This window comes from Pan troglodytes, chromosome 1 (assembly GCF_028858775.2).
Source record: "Pan troglodytes isolate AG18354 chromosome 1, NHGRI_mPanTro3-v2.0_pri, whole genome shotgun sequence".
Lineage (NCBI taxonomy): Eukaryota > Metazoa > Chordata > Mammalia > Primates > Hominidae > Pan > Pan troglodytes.
Genome location: NC_072398.2, coordinates 139,283,098 through 139,310,503, shown reverse-complemented (window position 1 = coordinate 139,310,503; position 27,406 = coordinate 139,283,098). Strand labels below are relative to the sequence as shown.

General features: G+C 43.9%; 1 protein-coding gene across 7 annotated transcripts in view; it reads right to left on the bottom strand.

Annotated features, from left to right (window-relative positions):
• TGFBR3 (transforming growth factor beta receptor 3) overlaps positions 1–23,554 on the bottom strand; it is a 205,384-nt gene extending 181,830 nt beyond the window's left edge. For 6 of the 7 annotated variants that reach the window (XM_513555.9, XM_009425129.5, XM_009425125.5 and 3 more), the window contains exon 1: positions 23,316–23,408. The gene's annotated coding sequence lies outside the window, so the exon portion shown is untranslated. Of the gene's footprint in view, positions 1–23,315; positions 23,409–23,467 lie in introns of those variants that run through there. The other variant, XM_016922373.3, reaches the window with a different exon arrangement.
• Positions 23,555–27,406: the final 3,852 nt, after the last annotated feature.

The window sequence follows — 27,406 nt, the reverse complement described above, 5'->3', positions numbered from 1 at the left end:
CTACGCCTGGCTAATTTTTGTATTTTTAGTAGAGATGGGGTTTCACCATGTTGGCCAGGCTGGTCTTGAACTCCTGACCTCGTGATCTGCCCACCTCGGCCTCCCAAAGTGCTGGGATTACAGGCGTGAGCCACCACGCCCGGCTCTGTTTTTGACATTTTAAATCTTTGGTTTTATAGAGAATTTTCAGAACTACAGAAGAAAATCAAGGTGCACCTGAAATATAACACCACCAGTTAAGTTGTGGTACCAAAGTAATCAATAACACTTGATACATGCAACCCTAGTGCCAGCAAGAAAACAAAACCAGCTCTGATTAGAGACTCAATCTAATGTTATAATAACAGGGTTATCACAAGGATCAAATTAAGTTGTGCTGGGAATCAATCTGAAAAAAATAAAGAAACATAAAAAGGCAAGGTTCTTATTTCAACTGTTTGCCAACATTTTAACAGGAAAAAAGTCTTCCCTGTCTCTCAGCCCATCTGAGACTATCTGGTTACTGGACTCAAGGATCTAGAAGGTTCTTTCTAATCTTTTCCTATCCAGAGTCTTCAATGAGAGTTTTGTGGTGGTTTGCCTAACTTGAATATTCCTCACATGGCCCTAATGGTTACTGATTTGGACACTCCAAAGTATATTTCTCCAGCCCTCTATCCCTGACCCTGGCACAACTCACAGAAGTTCAATTAACAAACATGTACTGAGCATTTACTATGCTCCAGGCATGGTTCCTTCTCAAGAATAAAAGTTATGGGTAAAAGTGCAAAGACCCTCCCTGATCTAAGCCCTGGAAAAGGCAGAATGGTGGCATTTCCGGGAGCCATCTCACACACCTGGGGGTTGTGGCCTTGTTATCCTCACTCAGGAAATATCACGCAACAGGAGTTGCCCATAGCTACCTTCAGAGACAAAGCCAATGTGGGTGCTTGTAGATACAGTACAAAAAAAATTATTTTAAATGAGTTTTTAATTAAATGGTCTTAATTTATTGCATCAAGTGACAAAGAGAGATATTTAAAATGGCTCTTTGCAATTGTAACATTACCTATGAGAATGGGGGAAATAGGGTGACTGCAGGACAGGGGTGGGAGGGAGCAGAAGCCTTTTCACTGAATTCCCTTCTGGGTTTTGTATTAATACCATGTGCAAGTATTACCTATCCAGAAATAACAACAGTAAAGTTCCAATTTCAAAAAGAATTTCTTAGATATGTCTTGAAACTAAATTATTACATAGGCAGGAGACACTATGGTTCAATCTTGATATACGATAGTGATTAAAATCCTAGTATGAATAGCATATGGATTATGATAAAGATTAAAAATCTGCCTGGGTGTGAATCCACTCTGCCCCTTACCAAATGGTGATGTTAGGCAGCTTACTCTTCTTGAATGAACATATCCTGTGGTAGGAAATGTATGGTAGGCTGTTGTGAGGATTCAGTTAGTTAATATACATACACAATGCTTAGAACAGTCCCTAGCACATAACAACCAACCAAATAAATGTTAGCTACAATTACTGTACTGTATCACTACAGCAAATCCCTGTAAGGAGATCTCAAGAGAAGATGACTTCCCAGAGGATTTTATGAAGCACATAAACTGTAAGCGGCACGAGGCTTGTGGGAATATTTAATGAGCTTGCGTCACCCTGCCCACAGCTGCAGTGGGTCTGAGGGTCTGTGCTGCGTTAATCCAGGGGCTTAAACCAGGTCTGAACAAACCTGTGGAAAAGAAAGGCAAATGGTTCCATTAAAAATATAGGCTGCAAATTGCTGACAAGAATATTGGGCAATTATTAAAATGCAGCAATTACAGATATAATAGAGCCAAGCTAAACAGTTTGATGCCCAAAGGCAAACCACAGCAAGTTTACACCGGATCTTAAAACATCTCTGAGGAAGTCCTGGACAAGTTGAAACTACACACTGCTGTTTGTAACAAAAAGGGAGCTTTTCTTCTTTTAGCTTAAAAGTCTCTCCATAATGTAACTTGTTCAAAAAGAAAATAAACTGCAGAAGGTTTTTGTCTAATCTCCCCAGTGTGGTGAAAGGCTCCCAAGGCAGAGGAGAAGCAAAAGGGAAGTGTGTCATTCTCATTCAGCTGAACTCCAGTTTTGGCCACAACTTGTACACCTCAGTGCCTTAACACCCGACTTAGGAATCAGTTCCCTGGAATGCTGGATGGACTGAAGGCTTCCAAAAAGTTGTAGCTTTGATAAAACTAACGAAATACAAACTCCTCTTTCTTCTGTGAGGTTCTACCACACTGACTGCAAACATCAGGGACTCCCAATCCTGACTTTTTGACCTCAAAGAATCTCTGGACTTTATGAACTAAATGCATTCTTTAGAAATATGGGTTCTGGCTGGGCACAGTGGCTCATGCCTGTAATCCCAGCACTTTGGGAGGCCGAGCTGGGCAGAACACCTGAGGTCAGGAGTTCAAGACCAGCCTGGCCAACCTGGCGAAACTCCAGCTCAACTAAAAATACAAAAGTTAGCCAGGCGTGGTGGTACGTGCCTGTAATCCCAGCTACTCGGGAGGCTGAGGCAGGAGAATCACTTGAACCCAGGAGAGGGAGATTGCAATGAGCCGAGATTATGCCACTGCACTCCAGCCTGGGCAACAGAGACTCCATCTCAAAAAAAAAAAAAAAAAAAAGAAAGAAAGAAATATAGGTTCTGTCTATGGAGTAGCCATTCCTTTATTCCTTTACTTTCTTAATAAACTTGCTTTCACTTAAAAAAAAAAAAAAGTAGAAATCCCTAATGTAAATGATGAGTTAATGGTTTCAGCAAACCAACATGGCACATGTATACCTAATGTATACCTATGTAACAAACCTGCACATTGTGCACATGTACCCTAGAACTTAAAGTATTTATTTAAAAAAAGTAGAAATATAAATAGGGTACTCTGAGATCATGAAAGAGCAATTTGGAATAATAGTCATTTTCCCCACATTTCAAAGCAACATGTTCCATTTAAAAGGTAGGTGAACTTTGATGAACTGAAGAACACTTAGTATTCATCAATGAACATAAGAAAATTCTGAGAACTTGGCCGGGCGCGGTGGCTCACGCCTGTAATCCCAGCACTTTGGGAGGCCGAGGCGGGTGGATCACGAGGTCAGGAGATCGAGACCATCTTGGCTAACATGGTGAAACCCCATTTCTACTAAAAATACAAAAAATTAGCCGGGCGCGGTGGCAGGCACCTGTAGTCCCAGCTACTCGGGAGGCTGAGACAGAAGAATGGCGTGAACCCAGGAGGCGGAGCTTGCAGTGAGCTGAGATCGCGCCACTGCACTCCAGCCTGGGCGACAGAGCGAGACTCCGTCTCCCAAAAAAAAAAAAAAAAGAAAATTCTTAGAACTTAATGGGTTTTAAAAAAAAAAGCAAATAAATGTGCTGCTAATTCTGCTAATTTCAGAGATCCCCTGGGTTTATTTCTGAGTCCATTAAACTGAGCATACTGCCCCACATGCCCTCATGACCCAACAGAGTGCACAGGTAAAGACCAAGATTAGCTGAAAAAATCCCATCCAAATGAATCCTCAAAACCATCACGTTCTAAACCAATATTCAAAAGGATCTGGTTGGGTACAATATTCCCTAAGGTGAGGAGAGAAATCTTGCTCTATCTAAGAGAAAAGCTGTGGCAAAATGGATGTCTGGCAATAGGCTAAGAACTAGTAAGAAAAAATTAGTAGCTTCCCCTTAGATGGCTAACATGGCCTGGCTACATCCATGAGTTGATTCAGAATCAGAACTAAACTAATCCCCATCTTCAGATAGATTTGGCACAATGAGAGAAAAAGTTCTAGATTTGGATAAGAAATCTTTGGAATCACAACCAAGCACAACTGATATTCAATAAATATTACTGCTATATGCCAGGCACTGTTCAAGATGCCAGGGATATAGCAATGAAAAAAAGACGCCAAAAATCCTGCCCTCAGGGAGCTTATATCCTAGTAAAAATATCATTTACTACTTCTCACAAGACATTTAATTTCCTGAGTTTCTCCTTTCAACAAATCTTTATTGCTTACTCTGCTAAGCAGTGGCCAAGGAGACATGTTTTTTGCCCTTGTGGGCTTAAAAGCTGGTGAGATAAACAGACAATAATCACAAACATGTAATTACACGATATAATCAGAGTTCTAAAGGAAAAGTATACGCAACCTGAGGATAAGCGAAGATTTTAAAAGTCAGGTGATGAATGACACTGCAGGCAGAGGAAGCATTACAGGAGGGAGGAGAGCTGCAGAGCTGAAAGGGAAAGAGAAGAGGAATAAGTTCAAGGAGGGGTTTAAACAGGGAATAGCGTGATCAGATGGGATTATTAAAGATTTCCCTCACGCTGTACAGAGAACAGACTGAAGGGAGGCCAGAGTGCCTGGACAATCAGTTGAGATTCTCACAGCATGTCAGACAAGAAAGGATGGAGGTTTAGATCAGAATGGAGCCTCAGTTTCCTCCTTTGTAAAGAGTGTAACAGACGAAACTTAGCTACATCACAGAGTTGTTGCAAGAATCAAATGAGATTGTGCATGTATAGTATTAAAACTATCATTTACCATTAGCAAGCTGTTTCTACCAAAGAGATTTATTATCCTGAGGTATCAGATTAATTAGTCCCAACATTCTGTGGCTGCCAGTGGCAGGAAAAGAAAGGAGGAAGATTACTCTGGAACCACCTGCACTGGTAGGCACGGGGGAAGCAGTACCCACAGAGGGTACGAGGAGAGCAGAGAAGCCTGACTCCACTCTGCCTGTTCTGTGCCGGCTGCCTTCAGAGGTGAGGTGGGCTGTCCCTCCAGAGCAGGCCCACCCTCATTCCTGGCTGGGAGCATGATCAACAAATCTGGCCCCAGCAGCCTTGGTTTCCTTGGGGCCGAACTTCAGTCCGTCCTTAAGAGCCCTTCCATCTATCCCAAGCACAACACACCTCACTCCCAAGCAAAATACAGGAAAAAGGGAGGGTGGGTGTTGACACATTTCACAAAGTTGGAAAAGACCATGTTTTATTCAAACTCACAAACTAGGATGGCTTTTTCACCCACCCTTGCAATACTCTAAGAACCACCTTTTCACATTTAAGATTTTTGCATCCAAAGGTTTCTGTACCTTTTCATTTATAAGGGTGTCTGCTTTTAAGCTAGAATTAATAAAGAACTGTCTTTGGGGGTTCAAAACCTGGCTTACCCAGCTATGTTACATTGGAAAAGTCATTTAGCCCCTACCACGCCCTCATCTGTAAAATGGTAGCAATATTTTGATTATAATATAAGACAGAATATAGGCATGGTACCTAAAACAATACCTGGCCCATACAGTCTATTTTATTTTATTCTTTCTTTTTTGAGATGGAGTCTCACTCTGCCACCCAGGCTGGAGTGCAGTGGCACGATGTCAGCTCACTGCAACCTCTGCCTTTGGGTTCAAGCAATTCTCTTGTCTCAGCCTCCCAAATAGCTAGGATTACAGGCATGTGCCACCACGCCTGGCTAATTTTTGTATTTTTAGTAGAGACAGGGTTTCGCCATGTTGGCCCAGCTGGTCTCGAGCTCCTGACCTCAGGTGATCAACCCACCTCAGCCTCACAATGTGCTGGAATTACAGGTGTGAACCACTGTGCTCGGCCCCACACTGTCTATTTTAAATAAATAATAGTCACTGGTATTTTTATGGTTAAAATATACCTAGACTTCCAAAAAGAAAATAAGCAAACTACTAGTAGCAAGGCAACAGAAATAGTTGTTTATAGCAAATTTTGTATTATTTTTGAGATTAGACTTTATCATCTAGAATTTCAAAAATTCCCTCCATCACAAAAAAATGATTCCAAATTCCATACAAGGTATGGGTTCTAAAGACACTCATAATGTAGCAAAACTGTCCAAATGGTGGTGAAGCCATTGCCTCAACATTTCTGGTATAAGTTACAGGGATCTGGCTGCAGGGCCCTTCTCGATTCTATTTGATGATTCCCAATTAGCTGCAGGGGTTTAGCTGGGGGCTGTGGAACTTGGTCTGGCACTGCCACCAAACCAACCAAGCTACCTAGAATGAGGAATCAGCTGTCATCAAAAAGGTTTAAATCATAAAGCTGTAATTATTCGAGCAAAATTCAGCACATCAGAATATTCTCAGGACAACAGTCATCCTCCCTCAGGCCCTAGCAAGCACCTGGCCATTGAAAAAAGCTTTTGATAGCCTGGACAACATAGTGAAACGCTGTCTCTACAAAAAATTTAAAAGTGCACCGGGTGTGGTGGTTTAGAGCCCAGGCATGTGAAACACTAAGAATTAAAACTCTTCAATGGTTGCCCACTGCCGTCCAGATAAACAGCAAAACTTCACATGGCCACCAACCACCGTCTAGTTAGTCCAAGCTCATCTTCTGCACATTCCAGCCACACTAGTGTCAATTCAGTCCCACAAAAGGGCCAAGTCCTCACCTTCCAAAAGTGATGTTCACTATATCGGAACTCAACATCCCTCCATGGTCCCTAGGATGGTCACTTTCTAACATCTTCAGGTCTCAGCAAAAGCCTTACTTCTTGAAGAAAGCCTCCTCTGATTCCCTTGGACCAAATTAAACTTGGACACCTAGAACGCAGTACAACCCTTCAGGTTGTAATTATTATGTAATTATTTCCTTCCAAGTATGGCTTTCCCACTGTCTTAATTCCAGCAAGGCGGATCACAGTCTACCTACACTTGGCTGACAGCGGGCATCTAATGAGGGTACCACAGTGGACTACAGGTATAAATACTACTGTGCACACTACAATAAAAATAGTACAGGCCGGGAGTGGTAGCTCACACCTGTAATCACAGCACTTTGGTAGGCCAAGGTGGGCAGATCACTTGAGGTCAGGAGTTCTAGACCAACCTGGCCAACATAGTGAAATCACATCTCTACAAGAAATACAGAATTAGCCAGGTGTAGTGGCACATGCCTGTAATCTCAGCTACTCGGGAGGCTGAGGCAGGAGAACCGCTTGAACTCGGCAGGCAGAGGTTACAGTGAGCTGAGATCACGCCACTGCATTCCAGCCTAGGCAACAGAGCGAGAGTCCGTCTCAAACAAAAGAAAAAAGAAAAAATAGTACAGCAGGATGATAAATTAGAACATTTCTCAATAACAAATAAGAGTTGTGTATAAGAACCTCAGGCATCCTCAAAGGAAAAGGAGGCAGGAGTGCGACCATCAGCATGTTTTTACCAGCTCAGACCTTCTGCGTCCTACTTCCCTCATTTCTAATATGAAGAAATTAAACAAGAAAATCTTTTATTCTATATCATACTATAATTGTCATTACATAGACTAATAATCCTGAATCCCTTCTAGAAAATGAGACTTCAAACACACTTGTGGAAATCTGAAATGCATAATTATGTAAAGGCTAGCAGGAATAACTTCACAAAACAGAAAAGTGTTATCCAAGAAAAATATTCAACTTGGCAACATAAGAATAAATAGAATATTAATACTACATTAGCTATTTTAATATATAACTTACGTAAACAAAAATTATTTAAATGCAGTATCTTCCCAACAATGTAAGCACACAAAAAACCTGAATTTTGTCAGATCTAACCATTTTATCACAATCTGCCATCTTTATGCTATTCCTCAAAGTCCAAGAACTCTACCAATAGTCCTCACCTCATTCCAAAAGAGACTTCTGATTAATCCCATCCTACTGTGAACATTCTGTCATTTAACATTTTGTGTATAATTTGTTCCATGTTATCTTCTAGTCAGAGCCAACTTGGAATGCTAAAACAGGTAGTATCTACTCCGACCCTTTAATTTTACAGATTAGCAAACCAAAAATTAGAAAGGCTCAACGACTGGCCCAGCTTTACACAGCTACTTAGTTACAAAGCCAAGACTTGTCCACATGCTGCTTTGTAATTATTCTGTGGTTGATCAAGTGTCTATACCTTATTCCCCTTCCTGTCAGAAGCTGACATCTCTGCTTTCTTCTGAACCCACAAAATGTCTCAGTTATCATCTACTGAACACCTATCATGTATATCACAATTTCTCATTTAATCTTCTCAACAATACAAGGAGACAGATGCCCTTTACTCCATTTTGTAGTGAGAAAGGTGAGGCTTCAAGATGCTAAGTAAGGCTGGGTACAGTGGTTCACACCTATAATCCCAGCACTTTGGGAGGCAGAGGCCAAAGGCTCCCTTGAAGCCAGGAGTTCATGACCAGCCTGGGAAACATAGAAAAAATAAAAATAATTTGAATATCAGGAGTTTCTGAAAATAAATAAATAAATAAATACAAACACAAATATTAGCCAGGCATGGTGGCGCATGCCAATAGTCCTAGCTACTTGGAAGGCTGAGGCAGGGGGATCACTAGAGCCCAGAAGTTCAAGGCTGCAAGTGAGCTACAATGGCACCACTGCACTCCAGCCTGGGCAACAGAGTGGGACTCTGCTCTGTCACCAAAAAAAAAAAAAAGATGCTAAGCAACCCCAAGTCACCAGCTTATAAATCCTGGCACCAGGACTTAAACCTAGGTCTGTCTAATTCCACGCCCATGCTCTTAACTACTACAAACAAGAGATCCTCCAGAAACAGCTGACTTTCAAAAAAAAGATAGGGACTGTGCCTATTACTAAGCCACTGTAGACATCAACCAGGCCCTGCATGGACACTCACTTTCTGGTGGTGGGTAGTCTGATGAGATCTGGCACAAGGGACAAATTATTTTGTTCTGAAACCAGGCTGGCAGGCCTTGATCAGCAGTTTTAGTTTACTTCATTCATTCACTCAACAAACATTTATTAGCACCTACCCTGTCCTGGGCACTGTTCAGGGAGGTGGGCACATAGCAGCAAATTAAACACACTCCTGTTTTCACACAGGTTACCTTCTAAAGGTGGGGACAGATAAGACAACAAATAAATAATATGTCAAGGCATGAGAAGACCTAGGAAAGGAAAATAAAGCAGGTTAAGGAGAGAGAGTGATGACAGGAGGGATGCTATTTTAGACAGGGTGGTCAGAGAGGGCCTCCCAGACAAGGTAACATTTAAGCACAGAGGTAAGAGACAAAGCTATGACAATATCTAAAGGAAAAACCTCCCAGGCAGTGGGAATAGTGAGTGCAAAGGTCCTGAGGTAAGAGCATGCTTGGTTTGTCCTAGAAGCAGACTACAGTACAGCATAGTGGAAAGTGCGGGGCCCCCATAGCCTACCTGAGTTCAAATCCCCCACCTGCCTTTTCTAAGCAATATAATTTTGGGCAACTTACTTAAAGCTCCATGCCTGATCTATAAAGTAGAGATAATGATTCTACCTCCTTCATGGGATTGTTATGATGACTAACTAAATTAATAAATAAAGCACTTACTTCCTAGTATGTTGTTAGAATTCAGGAAATGGTAGCTTTGATTATTTTTAACTACTCACTGATAACTCAGCTCCATTCTAGACAATTTATTTTCAATGTGATACCTTTGAATCCCAGGGTGAATGACACTGCAGGCTTTGTACATGGCCAATAGCTTCCTCCTAAGCCTTTGCCTTTCTTGGCTGGGCTTCCTATCCCTGTAGGAACCATGCCGATGTTATCTCAATAAGAGCAGGAGGCAAATTCCTCTAACTTTACTATTACACTAATACAAATTATGTACTTCATTCCACATAATCCCTACCCATAAGAGTCTGACACTTCTTCAGAGCTGAATTTATTGCCCCGAGGATTTAAGGTATTGGTTTCACAAGATGGGGTCCTGCCAATCCTGACTTCCCACTAGCATCATCAGCAGAAGCAAGCAGAAATTTCAGGGACAACCCCTTATCTTGAGAAGGGTTAAAACTTCACTTCGAAAGATGGTAATTTAATTTTAAAGAATCCATTCTCCAATGTCCTTTTTGCCTAAAATTAAGATTTCTTTTCAAAGAAATTACAACATCAAAGCAAAACTCAAGAGTCATCTGGCCTAAAAGTCTCAAGACTGAGCACAGCCCCCAAGCAAGGCAGCTCTGGAAGGGACTGTGTAACCAGACAAGGGGATGGGCACAGAAACAAGGCAAGATGTCAGGGCTGCAAGGAAATTCTGCCCTGTTTCCCCCTGCCCTCTTCCCTAGCTCTTTTCTTTAACGTTGTGTTTGCTTTTCATCTTTGTAGCCTGCTGGGTTAAAGGGCAAACCACAGGCAGAGAGAAACCGCAGCAAGCCGATGCCTGTTAGAGGTAAAATGGGATCTTCCCAAACCACTTGTAAGGATGGGGGGACCCACAGGTGCTGCTTCGAGTCAGACATGAAAACGAGGTCAGTGTTCTAGTCCAACGAGTCTTAAATGAGGCTTTTTAAAAATCATATTCTCCTTCCCCGAGATTGATGGTTTTCCCTTTTTTTGACGGGGTGGTGGGAGGGGGGGATAGGGTTTCACTCTGTCACTCAGGCTGGTGTGCAGTGGCATGATCATAGCTCACTGCAGCCTTGAACTCCTTGGCTCAAGCTATTCTCCCACCTCAACTACAGTCCCTGTAAGCAGGGACTACAGGTGTGCCCCACCACACCCAGCTGACTTTTTAAGATTTTTTTTATGGAGATGGGGTCTCACTGTGTTATCCAGGCTAATCTTGAATTCTTAGCCTCATATAATCCTCCTGCCTCAGCCTCCTAAAGCACTGGGATTATAGGGGTAAGCCATCATACCTGGCCAATTTTCCCTTCTTTTTTTTTTTTTTTTTTTTTTTTGAGATGGAGTCTCACTGTTTCCCAGGCTGTAGTGTAGTGGCGCTATCTCAGATCACTGCAACCTCTCCCTCCCAGGTTTAAGCAATTCTCCTGCCTCTGCCTCCCAAGTAGCTGGGATTACAGGTGCCTGCCACCACGCCCAGCTAATTTTTGTATTTTTTTTAGTAAAGATGGGGCTTTACCATGTTGGCCAGGCTGCTCTCAAACTCCTGTCCTCAAGTGACAGGAGTCCTCGAGACTCCTGTCCTCGGTCTCCAAAAGTGTTGGGATTATAGGCCTGAGCCACCACGCCTGGCCCAATTTTCCCTTTTTAATGCCCTGAGTGCACCTATAACTGGGGCTATAAGAAATCCATAAAATGGGCTCAGCGCTGTGGCTAATGCCTGTAATCCCAGCACTTTGGGAGGCCAAGGCGGGTGGATCACTTGAGATCAGAAATTCAAGACCAGGCTGGCCAACATGGTGAAACTCCGTCTCTACCAAAAATACAAAAAAAATTGGCTGGGCCTGATGGCATGTGCCTGTAATCCCAGCTACTTGGGAGGATGAGGCAGGAGAATGGCTTGAACCCGGGAGGCAGAGGTTGCAGTGAGCCAAGATTGTGCCACTGCACTCTAGCCTGGGTGACAGAGTGAGACCCTGCCACAAAAAAAAAAAAAAAGAAATCCATAAAATGCTTCTTATTCATTTAATAATGTTTATCAAGTGCCTGCTTCATGCCAGGACTGTTCCAGGTGTGGGTATTCAACAGAGAACAAAACATAAAAATCCCTGCCCTGATGGAGCTTTCATTCTAGCTAAAGGAGACAGACTATAAACAAGATACATAATTATATATTATATAGAGACCAATGCTAAGAAAACAAAGCAGAAAAGGGAGAGACAAAGTATGTATGTGGGGTTTGGGTTTGGTTTGTCTGTTTTGAGTAAGGACCTAACAGAAGCGAATTCTGTAGCTATTTGGGGAAAAACATTCCAAGCAAAGGAAACAGCACATGCAAAGGCCCTGAGACAGAGCATATCTGGCGTGCTCAGGGACCAACAGTCAGGTGCGGCAGCTGGAGCAGATTGAGCAGCCTAGAGAGCACAAGAGGGAAGTCAACTGGGTCACCAGCATAAGAGTGGTGGGCTGGTTGGGCAGGGCTTTACAGATCACTGTAAGAATTCTGGCTTTTATTCTGAGAAAGACAAGAATAAACAGTAGAGTGGTTTTTTGGTTTTTTGGTCACTCTGTCACCAGACTGGAGTGCAGTGGTGCAATCTCAGCTCACTGCAACCTCCGTCTCCTGGGTTCAAGCGATTCTCCTGCCTTAGCCTCCCGAGTAGCTGGGATTACAGGCGCCCACCACCATGCCAGGCTAATTTTTTTTTTAGTAGAGACGGGGTTTCACCATGCTGGCCAGGCTGGTCTCAAACTCCTGACTTTGTGATCCGCCTGCCTCAGCCTCCCAAAGTGCTGGGATTACAGGCGTGAGCCACTGCGCCCAGCCTAGAGTGTTTTAAGCAAGGGAATGAAGGAACCTGACTTAGGTTTTATCACAATCATTCTGGCTATTGGGTGGGAACTAGGCTGCAGAGGGGCAAGAAGAGAAACACTGTTCTCTGGTTGTTCTCATCTTTAGAGAAACTTAAGGAAGATTATTCTAAGCCCCACTGTAACCCTAAACTCTATGATTCTGAGTTGATTTTCTGTGTCTTTTCTATAGCTATAATTTATATCAACTGTAAGCCTGATCTTTCCCCAAAGCCATAACTGAAGTGGGCTGAAATGAAGAATTCCGTTTGACAATGTATCTATAAACCAGGCCCATGCTACACACCTAGGATACCAAGATGGTAAGACTCAATCCTGCTCTGGGGAATCTGCCGAAGGAAAAAAAACATTCTCATGAGGCAGCAAGAGAAGCACCTGCCAGGAGGAGCCACATGAAGCCCCACTGGAGGAGCTGGCAGCAGTGAGAGCCTGGAAGAGTAAGCAGGAACCCCCATAGAGAAGGAGGGACATGGGAAATACAGAAGGTGACACTGTGGAGGCTGTGGACCACAGAGAAGTAATATGGTGGCTTTTGGACTGTAACAGAAAAATCTACAGAACAACCAGATGGCACTGTCCGATAGGCTGTTGGAAATATGGGTGTGAAAAAACAGGGAGCTGCTGATATTGAAGCACAGAAATATGAGCAACTCAATGTAGACTGAAAAGACAAGAAAAAGAAAAGAAGAGGGGAGAGGAGAGGAGGAAAGGAAAATGCAACCTTGGAAAATGTCAACCCATAGGGATCAAGCATTGAAAAGGAAGACTGGGCTGGGCACTGTGGCTCACGTCTATAATCCCAGCATTTTGGGAGGCTGAGGCAGGCAGATCACCTGAGGTCAGGAGTTCAAGACCAGCCTGGCCAACATGGCAAAATCTTGTCTCTACTAAAAATAGAAAAATTAGCTGGGCATGGTGGCGCACACCTGTAATCCCAGCTACTCGGGGGGGTGGGAGCGTGCAGCTGAGGCAGGAGAATTGCTTGAACCCAGGAGGCGGAGACTGCAGTGAGCCAACGTCGTGCCAATGCACTCCAGCCTGGGCAACAGAGTGAGACTCCGTCTCAAAAAAAAAAAAAAAAAAAAAAGAAAAAGAAACAAAATGGAAGACTGAAGAGACATCCGGAACATAAGAGGAAAACCAGAAGAACTCGTTTCAGGGAAACCAAGAAAAAAAAATGGGGGAAAAAGGATAGTAAAGCAGCAAATGCAACTTTGCACTCCGTACTTCACACCTCTTATAGCACCTCATGGGGGTGTGGTGGGGGTGTGGTGGGCGTGGGAGCCAGCAGCAGGCAGGAGAGTAAATGGGAGGTGAGAAGAAAAGCACCAAGAGCTAAAACACATTAGCCTCAGTGACAAGACTAAGAGTTATCAAAGATTATGCAGCATCAGGAAAGTCTTATTCAACACTCTGTGGAGGTGTAAGGTGTGAGAAACAGGAACTAAGACCTGCCGGGGCTGATCTTCTGGCAGTGGAAAGGAGATTTCTTAGTTAACACCTAGGTCTCACAGGACCACTAATCCTGAAACTAGCAGTAGGCATCCCGAAAGGCTAGTTGCTTCCGACAAGTGCTGAGGACAATATATTCACCCACACATCATCCAAATGCTAGGCTTCGCACCTCCATACCTTTCCCACACTAACATCCCTAGTTTTCTCCTCCGGCAGAATAATGCTAGGCAGCAGGGACTACATTTCAGTTCAAAGCATGGTAAAAAAATTCATATAACAAAAACCATAGCACCACTACCAGGTATGATGCTGTGAGCCCATAACCTGGGACCATTCAGGCAGGAAAAGGCTTTACCAAAAACACAAGCTGGGTCCCGGAACACTGGACCCAAACCCTTTCATGTCAGCAAAAACTGCCTAAATGCTCTTCTATTTGCTCTCTGAGAAACAAAAAGAAGCCGAAGGAGGAAAAAGCCTTTAATCCTAAAATTATTCTTAATTTCCAATACAGAGCATTTGAGAAAAATCTGAAAGCCAACAGAAAAACTAGCAGATTCTTTAAAATGTGTGTCTACAGTCCTTTCTCCTTTACCCTCTGCAAAAAAAAAGCAACCCAACTCCCAAATGATCATATTTCTTGGCTTAATTTCACTATTTTTTGTGATACATAATTGGAAACAGACTGCTTTTTCCTGGCTTTAGAGAACAGGATCTTCAGGGTTATAAGAGTTGCCAACTACAGAACCTCAACCTTAGCAAAATTTCTTTTGCAAACCTCTTACCTATCTACCTACTTGAAATACATATTAACTCCAAAGAAAACACGTAAATCCCCTATTATTATGCAAAAGTGGATTTTCTCCCAACAAATTAGACACTCCTCTCCTTTTCCTAGCCTCCCTACCCATTGAAATCCTGCTCTGTGTTCAGCTATGTCCCATTCAAACATGACCAAAAGCCCTAACCAGCATGGTATCTAGATGGGATACTTTTTGGAAGCATTTTCTTTTTTCTTCATATTTTCTTTTTTTTTTTTTTTTTTTGTGGTGGGGGTAGGGACAAGGTCTCACTCTGTCACCCAGGCTGGAGTGCAGTGGTATGATCATGACTCACTGCAGCCTCGACCTCCTGGCTCAAGCCATCCTCCTGCCTCAGCCTCCTGAGAAGCTGGGACTACAGGCGCGCACCACCATGCCTGGCTAATTTTTAACTGACATTTTCAGGAATTTAGTAGAATTGGTTCTACAGGAAAGCTCCTTATTTAGCCCACACAGTGAATGAAATTAAAACCTGGAACGTCTTAGAGAACCACTCTAACAATGAAATAAAGATGCCACAAATTGAAAAAAGATATAAATATGGAAAAATGTGAAATGCAACAAGTAGGTCATCCTTCCCCTAGCTCCTGTGTCAAAAACATGATACATCCAATGGCTGTACAGCTATTGTAACGAATAATGAGTATGACAGCTTAAAAGCTCAAAGACAAGTGTCTTTACAAAATGGGCTGTTGGCATAAGTATTTTTTTCAGGATTCAGATGATTTATCACGAATACATAACAAGTAACAATCTCTCTAAAGTCTCGAAAATAAGAAAATGAATAGGAATGTCTATTCAGAAATGCTTTGGCTAAAAGATAGACCAGCAATAGGAAACATGCCCATTTAGATCAGAAACTTCTCCCACACACATAGGGAAGACCTTACGCTGCAATGATGCAAAATGTATGTAATGAGTCAATGGTGCTTTCCCTCAAAGTTAAATTTAATTTGCCAGCCAACTGCACAAAATCTAATATAACAAAATGAGATACTTATTCTTTATGGAGACTCAGAAGAGTTTTGTTTTAAAGAAAAAACCATAAAAGAGATAACTCACAGCAACACAGTGAGTATCTTACAAAAGTACTCAGGGTACCACATGAACACAAGCCTTTGTGATTAGAATCTAAGTTTTTCACCTCAAATAACCTTCCAGAATGAAAAGAAAAAAAAAAAACACATTCTGCTCCAGCAATTATCACACAGTTAGTTAATTATAAAATGAAATTTCCAAATAGTCTCCAGAGTATTTTTGCATCCAAGGACCAATATCACACTGTCAAAACAATAAATCACTAAAAATGCTAACAAAACGAATACTCCCAAAAGGGACCCTTTTCACTTGCCAGATGGAATTAAGTATTCATCAAGTTTCCATTAGCAAAATAGTATGATACAAATTTAAAAAGAAATCCAGAGTTCTACTAGACCCTCCACCTGGCCCATTTGATGTTCTCACCTATAAAAGGTAGTGAGTCATGCTTGTGAAACTGCAGACCTTCGCCCAAGGCAATCTGATCCACAGGAAAGCTCAAGGACTAGTATCTGTAAAGATCGTTTTCTAAAGATCATTTTTCAAGGACTAATCAACTTAAATGTGTTTTTACAAATGATCCATCAGCAATTTTACACAAAAAACCTGACCTTCGGCATATACCAGAGAAATGAATTATGTGCCTGGAAGGACAGAAAAGCAGGTGTTTCATCCTCCTGCAAACAACACCCAACTCCAAAGACCCCCTTCACTAGGAGTCCAATGTCCAGAGAGTATACGCTTCTTTATAACCATTTTTTAAGTAAAGATAGAGCTAACATTTCAGACTTAATTCTAAATTATTATCTTGGCAACAGTTTAACATTAAAGTGGGCTTGCGGGCATGGTGGCTCACGCCTGTAATCCCTGCACTTTGGGAGGCCGGGGGGAAAGATCACTTGAGGCCAGAAGTTCGAGACCAGCCTGGACAACATGGCAAAACCCTGTCTCTACTAAAAATACAAAAATTAGCCAGATGTGGTGGCCCCCGCCTGTAATCCCAGTTACTTGGGAGGCTGAGGCACAATAATCGCTTGAACCCAGGAGGCAGAGGTTGCAGTGAGCCAAGATCACACCACTGCACTCCAGCCTAAGCAACAGAGCAAGACTCTGTCTCAAAAAAAAAAATAACCATTAAAATCTAATTCTAAAAATCAACTTTGCTAGGCTCTACATATAACTGAATCCTCTTCCCAGGCTGGAAGAAGATTTCAACATAAAAGAACCACCACCACAGAAACCAGACATTAGGCTCCCTGCCCTGCCCCCCACACCAAAAAATTATCTTCAGCAGGGCACATTAGGATGGCCTGAAGGCATGGTTCTGGGGCTCTTGTTCTAGACCTTCCATTTTAAATATGGTCTCTATCCCTCATAAGCAGTTGTCAGCCTATTAAGTCTTCATCTTTGGCCTGAAAAACTGAAGAATAAAAAATGAAGAATAGGTTCCAAATGACAGTAGCCTCATGCAGAATTTATATCAATGTTGTTTCAAAAACACATTTTGGTTGAGAGAGCAAGACATCAAAATCATTATTCAAGTGGGGAGGAAGAATGCTTGGAAATTTGTGCTGATTCTTAAGCAAGGACTTTGCAAGCAGAGAAAATAAAGCTCAATGTCAGTTAACAAACAAATGTGCTATTTCAAAAGATATAAAATAAGAAATCTAGAAATTTTATATTCCTAGATTTATTTATTATATTTCTATATTTCCTGGACAGAGCCCAGGAAATGAACCCAGATCCTTCTTGTAAGGCCCTTCCAAGCTGTGTTGATTTATTTCAGCTTGACTAGACACTGAACAAATTAGCAACAGCTTGTGTTTTATGAAATGCTGCAAAGAAACAATGCTATCATTCCAAGTGTTTCTCTGAAGATGCAGAACCAGAGAAGTTACTGCTATGGCTCTTGGTACACTTAATTTTCTTCCTATAGAAATGCCCTCACTCAATCTGCTGAAGGCTCACTATTATGTGTTTAAGGTTAGCTTTTCATATAACCTAGATTCACTCTTAAATTCCAAATTGTTTATATTCCTAGTGGCAATACAAGACTGCTTTTACATTAAAGGCCCCTAAAAACATTTATCTAACTCAAGTTATGCAAATTTCAAAAAAGTTAACATTTTTTAAATTTACAATTGTTTTAAATAAGTTTAAAAATATGGCCGGGCGCGATGGCTCACACCTGTAATCCCAGCACTTTGGGAGGCCAAGACGGTGGATCACGAGGTCAGGAGATTGAGACCATCCTGGCTAACACGGTGAAACCCTGTCTCTACTAAAAATACAAAAATTAGCTGGGTGTGGTGGCGGGCGCCTGTAGTCTCAGCTACTCGGGAGACTGAGGCAGGAGAATGGCGTGAACCAGGGAGGCGGAGCTTGCAGTGAGCCGAGATCGCGCCACTGCGCTCCACCCTGGGTGACAGAGCGAGACTCCATCCCAAAAAAAAAAAACATAAAAATAAAAATATAAGAAAAATGCTCCAGGAGACTGATGGAAATGGCAATAAAATCACTTTTAAGTAACTGTTAAGACTGAAAAAGAAGACTGTCCTTTAGTAGCTAATAAATCTGACAGCCAGGAGCAGTGGCTCATGCCTGTAATCCCAACAATTTGAGAAGATGAGGCAGGAGGATCACTTAAGCCCAGGAGTTCGAAACCAGCCTGGGCAACATAGTGAGACTCTGTCTCAAAATATATATATATTATATATTATACAATATATAGTTATAGATTATATATATGTGAGATTTTACATATATTTACATATTTTTATATGAATAAGTATATAAATAAAAATAAAAAATAAATCTGACAATTACAATTTTTATCCAACAGCAATGAAAGCACCACAAAAAGACGTTTCAAAATGAACTATCAAGAAGGGAGGTAATTCAAAATGACCACAGAGCAGAATCATCCAGGCAAAATATTACAGCAAAGTTATTACTTACACAGCCACAGTCTAAACTCTAACTGTTCTGTCTGTTAAGCTTAAAATGTAAAGTCAGGACCTTTCACAGATTTTTGAAGCCAGGAAATTGGTCTTCACTTATATGCTAAAGAAGTCAGCAGTGATCACCTTCTTAAAACTCAAAGGACAGTTGAGTTCCCTGGGCTCTTAGGCTCAGATTCTGCCCTCAGAAAAACAAGCACTCACCTGACTTTTACAAGTCACAACCAAGTTTGCATGCAAGAGAGAAAAATTAATTCCTTTGAGTCTTAAAAACAATGGAACAACACTTTCCTTCAAGCCAACGAAAGGCTTTCTGTAAGAAAGCCCTAAGCAACCTGAAGGCATTTTGGCCCCCAGTCATCAGAGCACTGAATAAGGACAATTTGCCAAGCTCCAAGACCAGAAACCATAGCCTAGTAGGGGGTAGGAGGTTATAAGTGTTTGTTGAATTACTCGAGTAAACTAGAGCAAAGCATAGAAGACTAAATGAGATCCTAAATAAATGCCACTCTGTAGTATAAGCGCAATGCTAAGATTTAAAAAGAAGGGACTCAACTAATTTTGAAAGTTATTTTAAAATAGGATCCATGGGACCCTAACGTGGTAAATGAAATAAAGGTAAATCAATACTACATAATATGGGGCCGGGCACAGTCGCTCACGCCTATAATCCCAGCACTTTGGGAGGCCGAGGCGGGTGGATCATGAGGTCAGGAGATCAAGACCATCGGGGCTAACACAGTGAAGCCCCGTCTCTACGAAAAATATAAAAAATTAGTCGAGCGTGGGGGCACGCACCTGTAGTCCCCGCTACTCGGGAGGCTGAGGCAGGAGAATCTCTTGAACCTGGGAGGCGGAGGTTGCAGTGAGCCAAGATCACTCCACTGCACTCCAGCCTGGGCGACAGAGTGAAACTTTGTCTCAAAAATAAATAAATAATAAAAAAATACTACATAATACGCAAGAAACAAGAAAGGAAACTGGCCTACAAAACTACAGACAAAAATTGAAAACCTTTTTTTTTTTTTTTTTGAGACAGAACCTCGCTGTCTCCCAGGCTGGCGTGCAGTGGCACGATCTCAGCTCACTGAAACCTCCACCTCCTGGGCTCAAGGGATCCTCCCACCTCAGCCTCTGGAGTAGCTGTGATTACAGGTGTGCACCACCACGCTCAGCAAATTGTTGTATTTTCTGTAGGTTTCGCCATGTTGGCCAGGCTGGTCTCGAACTCCTGACCTCAAGTGATCCACCTGCCTCGGCCTCCCAACATGCTGGGATTACAGGCGTGAGCCACCACACCCGGCCAAAAGCTTTTTTTAAAAGTCAAGTTTGGCCGGGCACCGTGGCTCACGCCTGTAATCCCAGCACTTTGGGAGGCTGAGGTAGGTGGATCACAAGGTCAGGAGATCAAGACCATCCTGGCTAACACGGTGAAACCCCGTCTCTACTAAAAATACAAAAAAATTAGCCGGGCATGGTGGCGAGTGCCTGTAGTCCCAGCTGCTGGGGAGGCTGAGGCAGGAGAATGGCGTGAACCTGGGAGGTGGAGCTTGCAGTGAGCTGAGATTGCACCACTGCACTCCCGCCCGGGCGACAGAGCGAGAGACTCCATCTCAAAAAATAAATAAATAAATAAATAAATGTCAAGTTTGATTTTTTCAAGCATATTCTTATTGTTTATGTTTACAAGTATGAGTATTCATAGACACATCACACCTATACTAGTATCAAATATGATACATCTGAACTACTACTATACTTGAATATTAATGTAAGCCTCTGAGGAATGCACAGTAATAGAACTGCTGTTATTTAGGATTACTGATCCCCTATTGTCTTGCACTTAGAAGATGTTAATGAAAGATGATGACAGGATTGTGAACACACCAACCTCCCTGAGAACAAATTCATTATATTCAGTTTTCTACAAAAGACAAATGAGGATCATTACAAAAGGATTCACAACAAATTCCTCTGGATTTCCATTTCTCCCAGGTAAGTTGAAATATTATTCAAACCACACAAAATTAGTTTACATACAAACTTCACTTTTTAAAGAGATGGGGGTCTCACTATATTACCCAGGCTGGTCTCGAACTCCTTGGCCAAGTGATCCTCCTACCTCAGCCTCCCAAAGTGTTGGAATTACAGGTGTGAGCCACTGTGCCTGGCCTACACACCACTTAAGGAAACAAATTGAAAAAAAACTATATGTGTGTTTATCTATTATCTGTCCAGCCACCATGGAGTTCTTGACATATATTCAACATACAGGCCCTGTCCTCAAGGTCATTCTTAATCAGTTCAAATTAAATCTAGTCCTCCATTATAAACTCCAAAAGCAACTTAGTTATTTTGCTAGATATTTTGCCCTCCCCTTTCAAACTATATGTTTAATACTCTAAAAACGGGTTTATGCGCCTTATAGATATCAACAGTGTGTTATGCTCCCCCTATTGACTAATATTCAAAATAACAATGAACTCCCCAGGGGTTGCCTTTGAAGTGCTGGGATTCAAAAGTATGTTGGTGATTTTTATATTTAAAAACATGAGCTGAATCAACAGTTGTTAGGCAAAGCTGCCGTGTAACGGTCAGATTCCATCAAAACAGGAAAAATTAAAGTTGACAAATGTCAAACTGAAGGGCCAAAAAAAAAAAAAAAACGCTCAAGCCTTGAAACACTAAACAATGCAGAAATAAAGCCAAAAGCAAAGAACAGCAAGAAATAGAGCAACATCCTTTAACTGACACAATGGCATGAAATCAATTTCATGTTAATAGCCCTTAAGGGGGTAAGAATTATTTCCCTGCCTCCTGTGCCAACCCCAAGCTGTTTCCTAAGGAAGCCAAGTAATGGTGATCAACAATGTCTGGAGAATTAATAAAAGAAATTAAGAATAAAGATCCATGTTGGCCAGGTGTGGTGGCTCACACCTGTAATCCCAGCACTTTGGGAGGCCGAGGCAGGTGGATCACGAGGTCAAGAAATCGAGACCATCCTGGCCAACATGGTGAAACGCCGTCTCTACTAAAAATACAAAAGTTAGCTGGGCGTGGTAGCCCGCGCCTGTAGTCCCAGCTACTCTGGAAGCTGAGTCAGGAGAAACTCTTGAACCCGGGAGGTGGAGGTTGCAGTGAGCCGAGATCGCACCACTGCACTGCAGCCTGGGGACAGAGCGAGACTCTGTCACCAAAAAAAAAAAAAAAAATTTCCATGTTAATTAATACAAGTCAGAGTTCTATTTATAATTATTTGGGGCCAGTTTCAGAGGAACTTTAATTGGGCACCCTCATAAGTATGTAAAATCGCCTAAATTCATCACAGATACCTTATGTGTGTTTCAAGAGATATGCGTTCAGCTCAAATAGAAAGCTGAAAGATGGGAGAAGATGCATGGACTATGCACACAAATCTATGTACACACAAATCGGCCTGCACTTGCCGCTCTCCGCTGAGGAAGGAAGCTAGCTTTGGAGTCAGAACTAACAGAAAGTTATGTATGATCTTGGACAAGTAACTTAACCTCTAGTGTCTTATCTGTAAAATAGGGTTATTAATAGTGCTTTTCCCATAGAGATGCTGTGAGGATTAAGTGCACACAGTATGGGCTTAGAAAACGTTAGCTGTTATTATTATCCAAAAGAAACAACTGAGTTCACACTGAAGTAACTGTTTGCACTCTGCATTCAGGAAGAAGAAACGGTCTTGACGTGTGTTTTTACTACCTGTGGAGACTTCTCCCAAACCGCTCACTTCTTCGGAAGGACATAAAACTCAGAATACGCCTGGTTCCCCAGCACAGCCTGTCACTCCTACTATCCTCTGCCCTCGCCGCTCCTATCCTGCCACCTCAGGGCTAGCGGCAAAGCAGCGCTAACCTCCGTGCGGTGCTTACTCGGTGCCAAGCACTGTTGTAGCACCTCACACACATTAAATCATTAGATGCTCACAGCAACTTTACGGGTCCAAGTACTACTATCCTCAATTCACAGCTAGGGAAATGGAACGGTTTTCTTCTTCCAGCTTTTCGTGAGGACACCAAATCCACTAAGTTCTACTTTGCCAAGGTAATTCATGCTTGACACGTCGGCTCCTGACACTATGCGATTCTGCAAAGCGGGGCAAATGCCCTAATAAGATCAAGTCTGCAAGCAGATTCTTCTAGCGACAGTTCAAGATTTCCAAGTTTGTCCTAACCAAATGAATACAAGAAGAGAGCCTTCAAAATAAACCGGGGCGGGGGGGGGCCGAGCTGCAGCTTGCGGCTCAGCCCGCAAGGCACCCTGAGGGCGCGGCCAGCGGGGAACGCAAACCGCGTCCGTGCACGAGTCCGGGAGCCACAGCCTGGGCCACGGCAATTGACTGCGAACCCACAACAAACCATTCCCACCGAAGCTGTCACGCGCCCGGAGGGAAGTGGCCGCCGCGCCCCGCAGGGGTCAGAAGGACCCGCGGAGAGGAAGAGTGAGGGCGGGCGTGGAGAATTCCTCCCCAGCACTGCGCATCGCCGGGAGCACTGCCTGCCCCGTGCGGCCGCTGCCCACGCACCGCTGGCCACCGGTGCCTGCTCCCCGGAGCGTAAACACCGCCCCACCAGCGCCTCCCTCCCAAGCCCGGAGGTCCCGGCTGCTGGAGCGACCCTGGCCGGTAAGTAGGCACTGGCAACCCGCGCCGCGCCGACGGGCACCCGCGCAGCCTGCAGAGCCCACAGCCCGGGCGGGCTGCAGCGCCGCGGGGCTGGGCCGGCACGTACCTCGGAGGCGGTGTGTCCAGCGGAGATCCACCCGCAGCAAGTTGGAGGAAAGCGGCGGAAAGTTTCCCCGCCCAGCGCTCGGCGGCGGCGAGCTCCGGCAGCTGCTGCGCCGCGGCACAACTACGCCATCCGGACCCGCTGGGGACTCTCACCTCCTGCAGGGAGCTCCGGGAATCGCGCAGGGAAAGTGGCCGGGGCGCGAGAGCCGCCGACTGCCCTCCTTCACTCGCTGGGAAGAGGAAAGTGCCGCTCGGCGTCCCCGAAACCCTCGATTACCCCCATCAGGCCGACCCGGCGCACTCGCCCTCCCTCGCACACACGCGGGCGGGGACGGGCAGGACGCCACAGCAATCAGCGCGCGGGGGGAAGGGCGCTCCTCCGCCGGCCCCACCGGGGGCTCTCGGCCGCCCAGAAACTCCTCCTCCCGCCTCCCGCCTCCCGCCTCCTCTCTCCTCCCCCTTTGCCTCCGCGGCTGATGGATGAGCCCCGAATGCTGCTCGAGCCTGTGCTTCCCTTCGGGACGAGGAGGCAGAGAGAGAAGGGGCTAGGGGCGCGGCCGGGCTCAGCGTGCCCGGGTTGGGGCTGCCCCTGTCCTGCGGGAAGCGCGAGGGAGACGTGGGCACGAGCTGCGGGGACTCGCTCCCTCAAACGAGGTCCTTTGAACTTTCCAGGGCTCCCTGGAAGAGTTGGATTTTCATTTGGTTCCTTGGTCTTTATATAAAAGTTCTGAAACCTCAGATAATCTGATCACAGCCTCTTGCCCTCTCCCCAGCAGAGCTCCCCCATGCACACATTCATTCTGTCCCTGTGCTTTTTCCCAACCTCCGGTCCCGCTTGTTGTCACGCTCTGATGGTGGGCGCCGGCGGAGTCTTGCCTCTTCCCCTCCAGCAGCTGAGACTGCATTACCCAGCCGTTCCCCCTGCTAGCTAAATAAATTAATACAAATAATGGAGCTAGGTCAGCATTACCGGCGTTACCCGGAGGTGGGCGCGATATGAACGACAGTCTCGGCGGGGCAACGTCCTAAGTACCTGTGCCTGTGCAACGTCCTAAGTACCTGTGCCTGTGCAACGTCCTAAGTACCTGTGCCTGTGAAGTACACGCTGCAGAAGTTGAACTGCTGGCACCAGAACACCACTCTGATACTCTTGCTTACACCCAGTTTTTCTTATTAAAAAGTATACTCAAGTAACAGGACATTGTTTTACAAACAGGCAGGTGAAATGACCGTGGACTGACAGGTTTCAAAGACCAGACTTCCAGTCGTGACTACTGTGCGACCTTCCACAAATGGCTAACGGCTAATACCCGTCAAGGCTCAGTTCAAATGAAGGGCTTGGCCTAGAAGGCTTCTTCCAGTTCTAAAGGGCTATGGACCTATGCCTTTTTTTTTTTTTTTTTTTTTTTTTTTGAGATGGAGTCTCGCCCTGTCGCCCAGGCTGGAGTGCAGTGGCACAATCTCAATCTCAGCTCACTACAACCTCCGCTTCTCAGGCTCAAGCGATTCTCCCACCTCAGCCTCCTGAGTAGCTGGGATTACTGACAAATGCCACCACGCCCAGCTAACTTTTTGTATTTTTTGTAGAGGGGGTTGGCAGGGCGGGGGTCTCACTTAGTTGCCCAGGCTGGTCTCAAACTCCTGAGCTCAAGAGATTCGCCTGCCTTGGCCTCCCAAAGTGCTGGGATTAGAGGCGTTAGCCGCTGCACCTGGCTCAATCCTAGGCTTTTAATATGTTGGAGAGTAGAATGAGGAGGCTTCTTATGACATGTTATTTGGAAAGTTATTGAGAGAACAGGAAATATTTCTCGTCCTCTTCCTCTTGTACCTATAGGCAGAGAATCCACCCAATTGCAGAATTGGAGATTCATTCACAAAGGTCAAATGTCATCAGTCACCTGAATTACTGCAAAAATCTCCTCACTGAACCATTTTTTTCCTTACCAATATTCATTGAGCACTAACTATGGGAGAGCCCTGAGTCAGGCATTGGGAATACAAGTAGGCATAATATTCTGAAGGAATAAACAGTCCAGATGGAGCTAGCCTCTGCTTTTATAGAGTCTAAGTTTAAGGCCTTAAGATTTCTCCTAGACTCAAATTAAACAGTATTTGATATGGTTTGGCTGTGTCCCCACTCAAATCTCATCTCGAATTGTAAGTCCCACAATCCCCATGTGTCCTAAGAGGAACCCAATGGGAGGTAATTGAATCTTGGGGATGAGTTTTTCCTGTGCTGTTCTCATGATAGTGAATAAGTCTCACGAGATCTGATGGCTTTAAAAACAGGAGTCTCCGCGTACCAGCTCTCTCTGCCTGCTGCCATCCACGTGATATGTGACTTGCTCCTCCTTACCTTCTGCCATGATTGTGAGGTCTCCCCAGCCATGTGGAACTGTAAGTCCAATAAACCTTTCTTTTGTAAATTGCCCAGTCTCGGGTATGTCTTTATCAGCAGCATGAAAACAGACTAATACAGTATTTATGCCTTGTTAACAAGTTTTAGTTTCAAGTACAGATGTGAACACTTGAACTAGGTGTGAATATTTAATCCTACATTTAAATGCATCGGCCAGGTGAGGTGGCTCATGCCTATAATCTCAGCAATTTGGGAAGCCGAGGTGGGTGGATCACTTGAGGTCAGGAGTTCTAGACCAGCCTGACCAACATGGTGAAACCCCATCTCAACTAAAATACAAAAATTAGCCAGGCATGGTGGCGGGCACCTGTAATCCCAGCTACTTGGGAGGCTGAGGCAAGAGAATCGTTTGAACCCAGGAGGCAGAGGTTGCAGTGAGCTGAGATGGTGCCATTGCACTCTAGCCTGGACAAGAGCAACACTCTGTCTCAAAAAAATAAAATTAAATTAAATGTATCAATCATGTTAAGGCTTTCTAAATAAAATGGCCTGGTAGATAATTTAGGAGTGTCTTGTCTTTAAAGAGTGATGAAGTGACTGGTCCCCGTAGAGCCAGATTCACAACAGTAACCATCAACATCTGAGCCAGCGTGGGTACTGAATTCTTTTTTGTTTGTTTGTTTTTGTTTTGAGACAGAGTCTCGCTCTGCTGCCCAGGCTGGAGTGCAGTGGCACGATCTCAGCTCACTGCAACCTCTGCCTCCTGGGCTCAAGCAATTCTCCTGCCTCAGCCTCCTGAGTAGCTGGGATAACAAGCACGCACCACCATGCCTGGCTAATTTTTGTATTTTTAGTAGAGACGAGGTTTCATACCATGTTGGCCAGGCTGCTCTCGAACTCCTGACCTCAAGTGATCCACCCGCCTTGGCCTCCCAAACTGCTGAGATTACAGGCATGAGCCACTGCGCCTGGCCATGGGTACTAAATTCTATACATATAAACACATTTACTTCTCACAGCCCTCTAAGAATATGTATAAATGAGGCCGATATACATGCCTTTATACAAACTGAGATCTTGTCCACGATTCAATCTCACATCCACCGACCTCAAAACCTAAGTCCTTAACCACCAGGTTCTTCTACCTGTCATCAGAAACTTTATAGACTGGCAAAATAAAAGGGCTCTTTTTTTTAAATTCTGAGCTATTTAGTTTCAGTAGATGATATGGAAAAACACAAGAAATTACATCAGTATTTACAAAATTAACAATGTCTACAGAGATGTTTTCTCTTTAAATCTTTACAATGTGATATTAAAAACAGAAATCCAGATACCTCAAGCATAGACGAAAGGTTTAAAATAAACCTGAATTTTTGGTTCCTGAGCAAAGCTCTATAAAAAAGGGTTCCCCTACCTCTTTTCTTTCTTTCTTTTTTTTTTTTTTTTTTGAGACGGAGTTTCCCTCTTGTTGCCCAGACTAGAGTGCAGCAGCGCGATCTCAGCTCACTGCAACCCCCACCCCCACCTCCCGGGTTCAAGTGATTCTCATGCCTCAGCCTCTCAAGTAGCTGGGATTACCAGCACCCACCACCATGCCTGGTTGATATTTGTATTTTCAGTAGAGACAGGGTTTTGCCATAACTCCTGACCTCAAGTGATCCACCCACCTTGGCCTCCCAAAGTGTTGGGATTACAGGCGTGAGCCGCTGTGCCCAGTTGCCCAACCTCTT